The sequence below is a fragment of the Channa argus genome, chromosome 3 (assembly GCF_033026475.1).
Source record: "Channa argus isolate prfri chromosome 3, Channa argus male v1.0, whole genome shotgun sequence".
Classification (NCBI taxonomy): Eukaryota; Metazoa; Chordata; class Actinopteri; order Anabantiformes; family Channidae; genus Channa; species Channa argus.
This window is the reverse complement of record NC_090199.1, coordinates 30,482,505-30,497,215: the sequence shown is the minus strand read 5'-3', so window position 1 is coordinate 30,497,215 and position 14,711 is coordinate 30,482,505.

Here is a 14,711-nt window from a genome sequence, read left to right as displayed (position 1 = left end):
CTGTCTCAAAGTGATGCCAAAAAACTGGTCCATGCATTTGTTACTTCTAGGTTGGACTACTGTAATTCCCTACTTTCAGGATGCCCCAATAACTCCCTAAAGATCCTGTAATTAATCCAAAAGGCTGCAGCAAGAGTGCTGACTGCAACTAGCAAGAGAGATCATATTTCACCTTCACTAGCTTCTCTCCATTGGCTTCCCATTAAATTTAGAATAGAATTTAAAACCCTGCTTCTTACATATAAAGCTCTGAATGGTCAGGCTCCATCATATATAGAAGACCTCATAGCACCATATCATCCCAGTAGACCACTTCAATCTCAGAAAACAGGCCTACTTGTGGTTCCCAGAATTTCCAAAGGTAGAATGGGAGGCAGAGCCTTTAGCTATCAAGCTCCTCTCCTGTGGAACCAGCTCCCAGTTCAGATTCAGGAAGCAGACACCCTCTCTACTTTTAAGTCTAAGCTTAAAACCTTCCTCTTTCTTAAACCTTATAGTTAGTTATAGTTATGCTGCTATAGGCTTAAACTGCTGGGGGACCCACCCCCCACTGTCCCTCTCTCCTCTCCTCTCATTGCCTCTCCTCCCCCCCACATTTGTCATCACTGTATGAGATTAACTTTTTGTGGTCTCTCTCCCGTGGTTGTCTTTCTCATTCTTTCTTACTCCCTCTGTCCCTTTCTGCAGGTGTCCCCGGCTTTGGAGCTCTTAACCTGCCCAATGATTTCTTGTTATTTTTTGTTGCTCTTTTCGTTTCTCTCTCCACTTTTCACTTACCTCAATCGGTCAAGGCAGATGGCTGCCCACCCTGATCCTGGTTCTGCTGGAGGTTGCTTCCGTTAAAGCCAAGCCAACTTTATTTACAAAGCACAAAAAACAGCAAAGACTGACCAAAGTGCTTAACAATTTAAAATGGTAAAGCCAAAATAAATACATATTTATACATAAAGTAATAAAGGATAAAAAGAATAAAATACAATAGTACAGTCACCTACTCATACTGGGTCAAAAGCCAGGGAGAAAAAGTGAGTTTTCAGCTTTAATTCCCCCCCTCGATTTTCTCCCCTGAGCTCCCCGTGTCCTCGGCACATCCAGGAGCAGTTGGTCAGCAGACCTGAGCGACCTGGAGGGGGGAGTGCACATATAGCCAGATAGGACGGAGCAAGACCAGTTAAGGACTTAAAAACAAATAAAATAATTTTAAAATTAACTTTTATAATGAAGATTGACAGGCAGCCAGTGCAGTGATGCTAAAACCGGGGTGATGTGCTCCCTCTTCCGGGTTCCAGTTAACAAATGTGCAGCTGCATTTTGTACCAGCTGAAGACGGGACAGGGACAAGTGAGAGACACCAAAGTACAGAGAATTACAGTTGTATGAGCCAACCAAGGGTTTCCACAGTTTTTGGTTTTTGTTTTATGTAGTATGTATTGTGTAGTATTTATGTGTACTGATGATGTAATTAGTGACACCATATAGCTTTGATGTTGCCTTTGTAGTTTACCTTTTAAGTTTGTTGTCCAGTGGTCAAGAGAACAAAACATGGCAAAGAGTTTGTTACAAGAAATGCTGTTCAGCTGAGCTACTGAAGGAAGCAGACGTGACGGTAACTGGAGCAGAGGAACTGACTACAAGGTGGTGTGGACCACAACAAGGTAGAAGAGAAAGGTTCAGCATGTAGCTGTGGAGGCACAAAGTTTCTTAGCGAGTTTTGCGAGTTCTGTGAGTTCAGCCATACTTTGAGAAGCTTGTTTGAGAAACTTGTTTGATGAAACTGTTTTTGAACGTGCTTGTGGGATTACTGTACTTAAACTAAATACAATGAATCCGTTATCAGCTAAGTTGAGAAGGAAGTACAATAATTGTTCAATGTTCGTCATAAATCGATCTCAGGAGTGAAGTATTTGCTGGAACATCAGATTCAAGTAACATCACCTCTACAACAGTAATCCAGCCGAGTTGTGACAAAAGCATGGATCACTGTCTCAAAGTGCTTTTTTGATAAATATGATTTAACTTTTGCCAATTGTCTTAAATGAAAGAAGCTGGATTTCACCACTGCACTAACCTGCCCGTCCAAGCTAAAACCACTGTCCACCTTAACACCCAAATTAATGATAGTAGGTTTAACAAATTGTGTCAAAGGGCCCAGGTCTACAAGAGGAGGCCCACTGCTGGTGCTTGGACCAAAGACAATAACCTCAGTCTTTTTTTCATTAAAATGGAGGAAATTAAGAGCCATCCAGGCTCCTAATTCCTCAAGACACTCCATCAGTGAGCTTATGGAATAGCCATCCTTCTGTCTCAGTGGCACATATATCTGGGTGTCATCTGCATACCAGTGGAAAGGAACAGTTATGTTTTCTAAGAATGGAGCCAAAGGGGAGCAGATAGAGGGAAAAAAGCAGAGGCCCAAGAATTGAGCCCTGTGGAACCTCATATAACAGAGGAACAGAAGAGGACTGGACATTATCAATTTGTACACAAAAAGTTCTCTCTGCCATGTATGACCTAAACCACTCCAGAGCAGTGCCATAGATTCCTATCCATTGCTCTAAATGAAAAATCATAATGCTATGATCTACTGTGTCAAAGGCAGCAGTAAGATCCAGTAGCACCAAGACCACAGAGTCCCTAGTGTCTGTAACTAAGAGGATGTCATTACAAACCCTCAGCAGTGTCGATTCAGTGTTGTGAAGCGATTGAAACCCAGACTGGAAAACCTCTAGAATGCTGTTTTCCTCTAAAAGTCCTTCAATTGGACTAATACAATTTTCCCTAAAGGTTTTGATAGAAAGGGAAGTTTAGAAATGGGCCTAAAATTGGACAACACAGAGGAATCCAGGCCTGGCTTTTTAATCAGTGGCTGCACTGTAGCATGTTTGCAGTGTCTTGGGAAGACACCAGAGGCAAGGATGCTGTTAATCACACCAGGAACAGAAGGCCCCAGAGTAGTGATAACCTCTTTAAAAAACTGTGGTGGAACCACATCAGTGGGGGAACCTGAGGGCTTCAGATGTCTCATATAAAAAAGACAAAGTTACAGGCTCAAACTGGTTACACACAGACACAGGATCAGAAGCAGGTGGTGATATGAGAGCCCTCACATTATTCACCTTATTTTCAAAAAACTTAAGAAAGTTTTCACATGCTTCGAAGAAGATTCAACATAAACAGTCCTTGGGGCATTGAGAACAACATCTATGGTGTTAAACAGAACACGAGGCTTGTGACAGTTTGACAGGATGATATTTGAAAAGTGTTCCCTTTTTGCCTCTTTTACAACAGCCTTATAACGATGCCAGCAGTCCTTTAAAATTTGTAATGAGACCTGCAGCTTGTCCTTCTTCCACTTTTGTTCAGCTTTTCGGCGCTCGTGTCTGACAGCCCGAGTTGTATGATTCAGCCACGGCTCAGCTTTAACTTTAGGCTGCCTGGATTTTAACGGAGCCACGGCATCTAGTGTTGTTCAGCAGGTGGAATGAAACCAGGAGCTGAGCTCGACTGTATCAAAACACATAGACTCATGAGTGACCTTGTTTTGATGGAAAAAGGCAGAGAAGTGAGCGGCAGTGGAAGGGTTAATAATACAGACGCACCGAGCAGGATCGCGAGCCTTAAAGATGTTACAGTGCAGCATATTGTCATATAATACAGGCATTTGGTCAGAAAACACTACATCACAAATCCTCAAGTTGGTAACAGACAGAGGCGTCACCATAGAACATGGCTTGCACAGTCGACTCAAATTCGGGAAGTTTATTGTCGCCCGTCGACATGGACCCGTTCCTGATCCATCGACACCCATAGATACGACACGCTTCGCTGATGGTGAACATTCCATTGCCCCCCCCTGCCAGCGCAACCTGGCGGGGATTGGGGGTTGCAGACAGACAGTCGTACCCCCCTGGTAGCCCTCTTCTACCAGTTTTTGATGTGGTGAGACTGTAACAGGATTTGGCCCTTCGTAGCATCACAAATCTCCTCTTCACTAACCCTTGTCAGTGGGTTCCTGTTCCCTACGTAAGCACCAGCTGGCGGGGATTGGGGGTTGCAGAAGACAGTCGTACCCCCCCCCGGTACTCCCAGTCCATCCACAACCAATATTTATTGTTAAATAATATACAATCTTATGAACAGTCTAGCTCAAGGCACTTCATGAGTACGTCCATGCTCTTGCGTGGGTTTCGAAACATGCTGAAGAAAATTAAAAGAGTCAATAAGGCTTAAAAAGTCCTTGGACATTGTTTTGTTTGGACAGCACACATGGAAAAAATCTCCAACGATAAGGACTCGATCATACTTAGGCATGATTTCAGCCAAAAATTCAGAAAATTCATTAAGCAAAGGTTGAGAGCGACCCAGTTCAAACAAGTCAAGTTCAAAGCTGGAAAAAGAAGACGACAGAGGTGGCTGGCTACATTTATATGCAGATTTATAAACAGTGCCTATTCCCCCCCTCGTCCCAAAGTACGCGGGGAGTTAAAATAACCACATTCAGCTAGTAAAAGTTCAGAAACAGCGCTGGACTCACTGACATTCAGTCAGTTCTCTGTCAAACAAAGAAAATCCTTAAGGATAAAAGTTTTGTTCACTGGAGACCTAGCGTTTATGAAGCTGACAGGAAGCAGAGAGGCAGCATGTTCTCCAGATCTACCTCGCGGTGCCTGGGGCAAGGAGATCAGGGACAGCGGGGCTCAAACAGTTCAGGGCCAACAACAGGTACCAGCCAGGCATTGACAGGCTCGAATGAGTGCTAGGAGGGGAAAAGGCGATGAACCACTCCAAGCTCATCCAACGAGTCCATCGGAAAGCGCACCACATGGCCACTTATTTAGCGCTTTTCTCCAAAGCGCTAAATATGAGGACTTGTATGTTAGGTTGGACAATAAGGAGGGAGAGGTGGATTCGTACAGGTTGGCCAGACAAAGAGATAGAGATGGGAAGGATGTGCAGCAGGTTAGTGTGATTAAAGATAAGGATGGAAATGTATTGACAGGTGCCAGGAGTGTGATGGGAAGATGGAAGGAGAACTTTGAAGAGTTGATGAATGAGGAAAATGAAAGGGAACGAAGAGTAGAAGAGGTGACTGGTGTGGAGCAGGAAGTAGCAAAGATTAGTAAGAGTGAAGTGAGGAGGACGTTGAAGAGGATGAAGAGTGGAAAGGCAGTTGGTCCTGATGACAAACCTGTGAAGGTATGGAAGTGTCTAGGAGAGGTGACAGTAGAGTTTCTGACTAGTTTGTTTAACAAGATCTTGGAGAGTGAGAGGATGCTGAGGACTGGAGGAGAAGTGTACTGGTGCCAATTTTTAAGAACAAGGGAGATGAGCAGAGCTGTGGCAACTACAGAGGAATAAAGCTGATCAGCCAAAAAATGAAGTTGTGGGAAGCTCGGCTAAGGGCAGAGGTGAACATTTGTGAGCAGCAATATGGTTTCATGCCTAGAAAGAGAACAACAGATGCAGTATTTGCTTTGAGGATGCTGATAGAGAAGTACAGAGAAGGTCAGAGGGAGTTGCATTGTGTCTTCGTAGATTTAGAGAAAGTGTATGACAGGGTGCCGAGAGAGGAGCTGTGGTATTCAAGGTGGAGGTGGGTCTGCATCAAGGATCGGCTCTGAGCCCCTTCTTGTTTGCTCTGGTGATGGACAGGCTGACAGATGAGGTTAGACAGGAATCACTGTGGACTTTAATGTTTGCAGATGACATTGTGATTTGTAGTGAGAGCAGAGAGCAGGTGGAGGAAAATCTAGAGAGGTGGAGGTCTGCTCTGGAAATCAGAGGAATGAAGCTTAGCCGCAGCAAGACAGAATACATGTGTGTCAATGAGAGGGACCCAGGTGGAACAGTGAGGTTACAGGGAGCAGAGGTGAAGAAGGTGCAGGACTTTAAGTACTTAGGGTCAACGGTTCAGAGCAACGGTGAGTGTGGAAAAGAGGTGAAGAGGCGAGTGCAAGCAGGTTGGAACAGGTGGAGAAAAGTGTCAGGTGTGTTGTGTGATCAAAGAGTATCAGCAAGAATGAAAGTAAAAATGTTCAAGACGGTGGTGAGACCAGAGATGTTGTTCGGCTTAGAGACAGTGGCACTGAAGAAATGACAGGAGGCAACGCTGGAGGTAGCAGAGCTTAAGATGTTGAGGTTCTCTTTGGGAGTGACAGGATGGACAGGATCAGGAATGAGGACATCAGAGGGACAGTTCATGTTAGATGTGTTGGAGATAAAGTCAGAGAGGACAGATTGAGGTGGTTTGGACATGTTCAGAGGAGAAACTGTGAATATATCAGTAGAAGGATGCTGAGGTTGGAGCTGCCAGGCAGGAGGTCTAGAGGAAGACCAAAGAGGAGATTTATGGATGTAGTGAGAGAGGACATGAAGTTAGTTGGTGTGAGAGAAGAGGATGCAGAGGACAGAGTTAGATGGAGACACATGATTCACTGTGGACGACCCCTGAGAGGGAACAGCCCAAAGGAAAAGAAGTAGACATTTTAGCCAAACAACCCCCCATCCCCCAATGACAACATGACAAACCTTCATATTCTCTATAGGTGCACAACAGTAACACTGCACCACATTCAGATTTTTTTAATTTTTATTTTTTTATTAAATAAAACTACCAAATACAATACATTTTTGTGACAAAGGGCCTTGCATCATAGATATTCTAATGATATGAAATGAGAACTCCCAACAGAATATCAATACTTAGTAACTTCCTAATGAATTTCATGTGAATTCTGAAATATTCTTTGCAAATAAAGACACAATAGAGCGAGAATTTGGTTTTCACAGGTCTGTTAAGTGGATAGCAGTGTCTCTCCAGCCATGTACTAATGGCAATTTTTTATTTATTTTTTTTTTTTGGACAGCACAATGTTTGAGTATAATAAAACATTGTGACTTATTTTAAAACAGAAGTCAAATAATTATCAAACCTATTTAATACAATTTAAACTACAATATGTTGCTTATGTTTGCTCTTCCATGTACCTACAATCAATCCTGGCCGCCCATCCAAGAGCCATTATGAAATAACTGAAATTCTCTGATTGCTGAGAAAGTCCCACTCAACAACACTTAGATGCAAATAATCCTGCATTGCTGTCAGAGATTTTCAATAAGGCTGTGTCACAGAAGGCTTTGACAGCACCTCTCCATAATAAGATAAGTTATGTTGCATAATTTTAGTAAAAATTACTTGAAAAAAATTGAATAGTCTAAATTTACCACATAAATTCATTTTGAAACGTACTGATAAAAGTAAAAAAAAAAAAATTCTTAATTTTTTTCATTCAAGAATCTTCCTTTTAAGTAAAGATTTAGAATATAATGAAAAACACTAATTTCATTTTCTTGTTTCTGATTAGTTAAGGTGTGGGTGAAACCAGCAACCCGTGTACTGAGAAGTAGATTTTTCCTGACTCTGTCAGACATTAATAAACATCTGTGTAGCAGCAGGTCTAAAGTCTTTCTTCTGACTTTGTCTAGAGGAAAGTGTATGTAAGTGGCTGAGTAAGACGCTCCTGACATTATCCGGACTTTATTCTTTAAGCTTCCTGTACTTTATTTTTTTCCGACTTATCCTGTAATGAAATAATTGCTGTCTCTTGCTGTCTGGACATAGACAATCTTTGCTTTAGCTGTGTGCACTCCTGCACAGTGAATTCAGAACCCTGTAGACAGGACACGCCAAAGAGTAAAATTACTGAGTACCAGTAATTACTTTGAGCTAATATGTCAAAAAGTATTTTAATTAAGTCTACGGATGGAGGGACTAAAAGCCTACCTGCACCTGGTGTAATGAAATAATTCCAATCATTTTCATTAAAAAAACCCGACAAAATGGTAAATTCTAAAACCAAAATGATTTTAATGTAATGTGTAACGCAAATTTGATTAGAAATGTAGTGGAGTATAAATATATACTAGTCAAAGTAGCCATAATTAAATCTACTTAAGTAAAATGCAGATAGCTGAAAAATGTATTTAAGTGCTGTATCTGGCAGATGCTTTACTTGTACTTTGTTTCTTTCCACCACTAATTAAAGACAGCTCCAATCTGCTGAGACCTGGCTCAACTCATTCATTTCCGACTGTGCTATTGAGTTAGCAGGTTACACGGCCAGTGACTCCGGTAATAGCAGAGGAGGCTCTGTGTGTGTCACGAGCAGCTGCTGTACCAACACAGTAACTGTCTACAGCCAATATTCCCAGGACCTGGAGTGTGTAACTGTAAATATAGAGCCATTTATCTCCCCAGAAACTTTACTGTAGTCATGATAACTGCTGTTTATATTCCACCAGATTCAAATGCTAACTCAGCTCTCTGACTTTTACATGGCAGCATTAGCAGAGCAAGTATCGTGATGCAGTGCATAATGTAGCAAGAAACTTCAATCATCCGAACCTTAAAGCAGTGCTCCCTAATTTCTATCCGCATGTAAAGTGTACTACTAGAGCCAAACCACTTGCACACCTAGGCCAGTCTGAACACATGTCTCTGCTTCTGAGTTCAAGCAGCTCCTAAAAGAGAGGAACACAGCTTTTAGGTCTGGCAGCAGGACTCTGTACAGCGTGGCTCGATTAAACCTGAAGAGAGGAATCGAAAAGTCTAAGATGGAGTATAGGAGAAAGATTGAGGACCACCTGAACAGCAGCAACAGTAGGCATGTTCAGCAGGGATTCCAGCATCTTACCAATTTCAGGACCAAAGTAGGAGCTGCTGTAGGTGACGCATCACTGACAGAGGAGCTAAACATCTTTGACGTGGAGTCGCTGGAAAAATCCACACTGCATTTCAACGATCACAGCAGTTTCACCCTTAGAGTAGAAGAGTGTGAGGTGAGGCATATGCTGCTGGCGGTCAACCCAAGGAAGGCTACTGGACTGGATGGCGTTTCTGGTCATGTGCTGAAGGACTGTGAGACCAGCTGGCTGGAATGTTTACAAGAATTTTCAATCAGTCTCTGCCCCAGTCCACTGTCCCACCATTCCTGAAGTCCTCAACTATAGTCCGTCTGCCCAAGAAACCCCACATCTCCAGTCTAAATGACTACTGGCCGCCGGCACTGACTCCTGTGGTAATAAAGTGTTTTGAAAAGCTGGTCTGGAATCACATCATTGCAAGGCTCCAACAAAGTCTCAACCCACACCACTTTGCCTATAGGGCAAATAGCTCAACAGATGATACTGTCTCCACTTCCCTCCATGCTGCGCTGTACCATCTGGAGCAGCAGGGGAGCTATGTGCGTTTGCTCTTTGTGGATTATTTCTCTGCTTTAAATATCCTTCCCCACAGACTGGTAGTCAAATTGATGGATCTTGATCTCTTCCACACTCTACCTGTTAGTGGTTAAAAGTTTTCCTGTCGCACACAAAGGGTAAGAGTTGGCTCGAACATCCCCACGGCCCTCAGCCTCAGCACTGGCTAACCACAAAGCTTCCTGCTGAACCCTTTGTTATTCACCCTCTACACCCATGACAGCTGCCTCATCCATCAAAACAACACTTAAGGACAAATCTCACCCTGGACACTCTCTTTTTGAACTGCTGCCTCCAGGAAGACAGTACAGATCATTATAACAAATTGATTGTTTTAATGTGCGACTGTGGCGCAGGAAGGTAGAGTGGTTGTCCACCAATTTCACAGCTGTTGGTTCAATCCCCAGCTCCTCCAGCCACATGTCAAAGTGTCCTGAACCCAAACTTAGTTGCACCTGATGAGTGTTGGCCAGCTGCATAGCAGCTCCCCCATCAGTGTATGAGTGTGTGTATGAATGGGTGAATAAGAAGCAGTATAAAGTGCTTTGAGTCCCAAAAATGCGCTTTATAAGTGCAGAGCATTTACCATTCAAAATAGTTTTTGAATTGAATGCATTTTTTACGCTTCTTATTTCTTGATAGCTGCTTTATTTATTGATAGTAGTTTTAATGTTTTTTTATAGTAGTTATATTAATTGGATGGATGAGGCTCTGTTGATGGCCTTTTAAAATTTTGTTACACATATTACAATGACAATAAAGTTTCTCTTCTATAAGATGCTGTATAGTTTCTTACTAAATCCTGTCTTTTACAGAACAATGTGTTATTATTGTAGTGATTTTGGAGTTTCAAGATATTATATTGTGAACACTGTTTGCAGCAACTGTAGCAAATATTGCACATTTATCCACAGTTGTTACTGTAAATCAAATATAACAGGAAAATTGTTTACAGAATTATACAATAATTATTAGACTGATTTTGCCACTATGCTGTCCTTCTCCACCTTTCTCTTTCTTCTGCCAGGTCTGTTTCACACTGTTACAAACAGGCCTGGGTTGTCAATGACAGCCACCTGCTGTTCAGACCCCACAGCTGTTCCCCTAGAACAGAAAATTATTTTCAGTTTCATTTAGGTAAAATTTTGGTAAAAACAGAAATCTGAAATGGGACTGGACAATTGTTGAAATCTTGAATTGAATAAGATGAGTTATGACACTAATGGGGCAACTTTGGTGCAGGAAGGTAGAGCAGTTGTCCACCAATCTCACAGGTGGTGGTTCAATCCCTGGCTCCTCCGGTCACATGTCCAAGTGTCCTTGAGCAAGACACCAAACCCCAATTTAGTTGCTCCCGGTGAGTGTTGGCCAGCTGCATAGCAGCATTAGAACCTTTTAATATATACATTCAATTTAATTAATGGCAGAGCTGCTGCCATCAAACCTGGTATTTGGTATTAAACCAAACTCTGCACAGAGAGGCTGCAGTTAGCTGATTTGAACTGGAGACCTTCTAGCTATGAGGGAGGACCACTAACCACTCCACCACCGTGCTGTCCAAAGGGGGTGTATTTATTAATAATTAATTTGTAATGTATCAACAACATTTTAAGTTCAATTCAACTTTCTTTATATAGCACCAATTCACAACCAAATCATCTCACTTTACATAATAAGACTATAGGAATATATGAGTCAGAGCCTTTGATTCAATTCAATTCAATTCAATTCAACTTTATTTATATAGCACCAATTCACAACAAAGTCATCTCAAGGCACTTTACAGAATAAAGTCAAGACTATAATGATGTATAGAGAGAACCCAACAATTCCCCCTGGAGCAAGCCATAGGCAACAGTGGAGAGGAAAAACTCCCTTTAATGGAAGAAACCTCCAGTAGACAGAACAGAGCAACAAAAGAGCAACAAAAAGCACCAGTAGCTGCACGCTGGAAGACACACAGCTTGAAAGCCAGGGACACCTGCAGAAAGGGACAGAGAGAGGGGGACAGAGAAGGACAAAGACAACTACGGGAGAGAACACACAGAGTTAATGACATACAGTGGTGACAATTGCGGGGTGAGAGGAGAGGAGAGATGGTCAAGAGGAGGAAAGGAGCTCAGTGCATTGGGGGGTGGGTCCCCCAGCAGTCTAAGCCTATAGCACCATAACTATAACTAACTATATGCTTTATTAAAGAGGAAGGTTTTAAGCCTAGACTTAAAAGTAGAGAGGGCGTCTGCTTCCTGAATCTGAACTGGGAGCTGGTTCCACAGGAGAGGAGCTTGATAGCTAAAGGCTCTGCCTCCCATTCTACCTTTGGAAAGTCTGGGAACCACAAGTAGGCCTGCATTCTAAGAAAAAAGTGGTCTACTGGGATGATATGGTGCTATGAGATCTTATATGATGGATATATATATATGATGGAGTCTGACCATTCAGAGCTTTATATGTAAGAAGCAGGGTTTTAAATTCTATTCTAGATTTAATGGGAAGCCAATGGACAGAAGCTAGTGAAGGTGAAATATGATCTCTCTTGCTAGTTCCAGTCAGCACTCTTGCTGCAGCATTTTGGATTAATTGCAGGCTCTTTAGGGAGTTACTGGGGCATCCTGAAAGTAGAGAATTACAGTAGTCCAACCTTAAATTAACAAATGCATGGACCAGTTTTTTGACATCACTTTGAGACAGGATGCTCCTAATTTAGGCAATGTACCGTAGGTGGAAGAAGGCTGTTCTAGAGATTTGTTTTATATGTGAGGTAAAGGACAACTCCTGATCAAAAATAACTCCAAGGTTCCTTGCAGTAGTACAGGAGGCCAGACTTATGCCATCTAGAGTAACAATATGATTGGACATCATATTTCTGAGATTTTTGGTAAAAAATTGTGGGACATCCAGGCCTTTATGTCTTGTAGGCTTGAAGCTTTATTAACTGATTATTTTCATCTGGTTCCATAGATAAATATAGCTGGGTATCATCAGCATAGCAGTGGAAATTTATGGAGTGTTTTCTAATAATGTTGCCTAAAGGAGACATATGTAAAGTAAAAAGTATTGGTCCTAACACAGAGCCTTGTGGAACTCCATAGCTAACCTTTGTGTGCATGGAGGATTCATCATTAACATGAACAAATTGAAATCTATCAGATAGATAAGATTTAAACCAACCTAGTGCAGTTCCTTTAATCCCAATTTCATGTTCCAGTCTCTGTAATAAAATCTTGTGATCAATGGAATCAAATGCAGCACTAAGATCTAACAGAACAAGTATAGAGATGAGTCCATTATCTGAGGCCATGAGAAGATAGTTGGTGACTTTTACCAGTGCTGTTTCTGTACTATGATGAACTCTAAATCCTGACTGAAAGTCTTCATACAGATTATTGCTGTACAGGTGGTCATATAATCGTTTTGCAACTACTTTTTTAATTATTTTAGAAATAAAGGGGAGATTAGATATTGGTCTGTAATTGGCTAAAACACCTGGGTCAAGACAGGGTTTTTTAAGTAGTGGTTTAATTACAGCTACCTTATAGGGCTGTGGTACATAGCCTGTTTCTAAAGATAGATTGATGATATCTAATATGAACGTATCTATTAAGGGTAAAGCTTCCTTGAGCAGCTTAGTTGGAATAGGGTCTAGCAGACAGGTTGTTGGTTTAGATGAGGTAATAATTGAAATTAGCTCAGAGAGATCAATGGGTAAAAAGAAGTACTAGGAAAAATTTATCTTTATCAGATATCTACAATACAGTTGTTAAAAGTCAAGTCTTAATTTCAGATATCCAAAATAAGACTTTGAATGAAAGAATGAAACAGAAATGAATGTAAAAAAATAATAACTCCAGATATCCATAACATAACTTTGTTAGACTGGTCAACAAATCCCTTCTATACTCTTTACATTCTAAAACATCCCTATCAAGTCTGTGCTTTACAATGTGGATCACGAGAAGGCAAACCAAGCTCATAGGTAGGACACTGTGACATTAGGCCTGTAAATTCACAAGTCCAACTCAAGCAAGATCTTGACTGAGGACCATCCTGGCAACTGCCACCAGACTACAGACTTTATGAATTCATAACACAGTGTGTGCAATGAACTCATGGATCTGCAAACACAAGGACACTCACATCCAATCCTCACTCCTTCCTCCTCTCTGCCATAGACAACAGCAAACATTTATGAACTTGTTATTTCAAACTTTTCATGAATTTGTGTAATCTCATACATGTTATCTTAGATATATGTATATGATATCTAATAATCCTTTGTTCATGTAGCATGTCACAATACTATTTCAATCTTAATCTTGTTCTCTAATTTGCATGGTAGGTTTGTAAAATATTTTGGGTTGAGTTTGACTGTCAGTAATATTGTCTTGTTTTAATCCACACAATCTATAAAAATTATTTCTGTAGTCATGATGACAAAATAACGTACAGATTCCAAGTTTCACAAAGTGTTTTAAAATGTATTATGATGTATTAATATCTGGCCAGTGGTGCTAAAACTTTCATATTTTTGATTTATGATTGTTAGTGTCGACGTTGGTGTGTTTGTTGTTTGTAGTAATAAGGTGTAAAATGTTGTTCTGCATTTGTGATAGACTGTAGACCTGTGCAGTGTGGACCCTGCCTTTTACCCAGTGACAGATGGGATAGGGTCCAAAGTATCCACATCAAGTTCATTGTAGGACAGTGTTATTGTATTATTTTCAGTGTAATGAGTTGCTGAAAATAATTGACAAGTCATATTTGAACTATTGTGGACAGTTAATTATAGTCTGACAAAGTTTTAAGGCTAAAGCTTTTAATCTTAATATCACATATTTGTTGTTGAATTTAGTACTTGAACCCACACACTGGCAAACAAAATGATTGACACCTACAGGTTGATAAAATTTAAAACTAAGCATATTTAAACACAGAATTACAGTCAAATTAAATTTGCATGTTAAACTTAAACTTAAATAAACATGGTAACAGCAATAACTGCCTGACAAATCTGTCATTCTATTGATCTTTTTTCCACAAATATAACTGCTGATGCTCTTAAAAGTGCCATACAAAATAGGTTTTCCATCAATTTCTCTATGAAATATAGCAAAGAAAACAAAGATTTCTTTAGAAGTACACTCTAGTTTCCAGTGACATGCTGCAACTGGATCCAATCAGGACAAAATTCAAAGTGGAAGGTCCTAGTGCACATCTGCCCAAGAAGACAAGTACTTACAAGTGGTTCTGAATTGGCTTGAACAAAAAATCCAGTGTGTACAAACAGAGTCAGGTCACCTGGTCTCATGGGAACATGACTGATTGGGGATAACTTCATTTTTCAGCAAGCACTCTTCCTGGTTGTGTTAGAAATACTGTATGTGCAAAGAAAAGTAGCTACTGAAAAACTCAAAAACTCTGGGTGATGGTCAGCTCATTCATGAGATCTCATC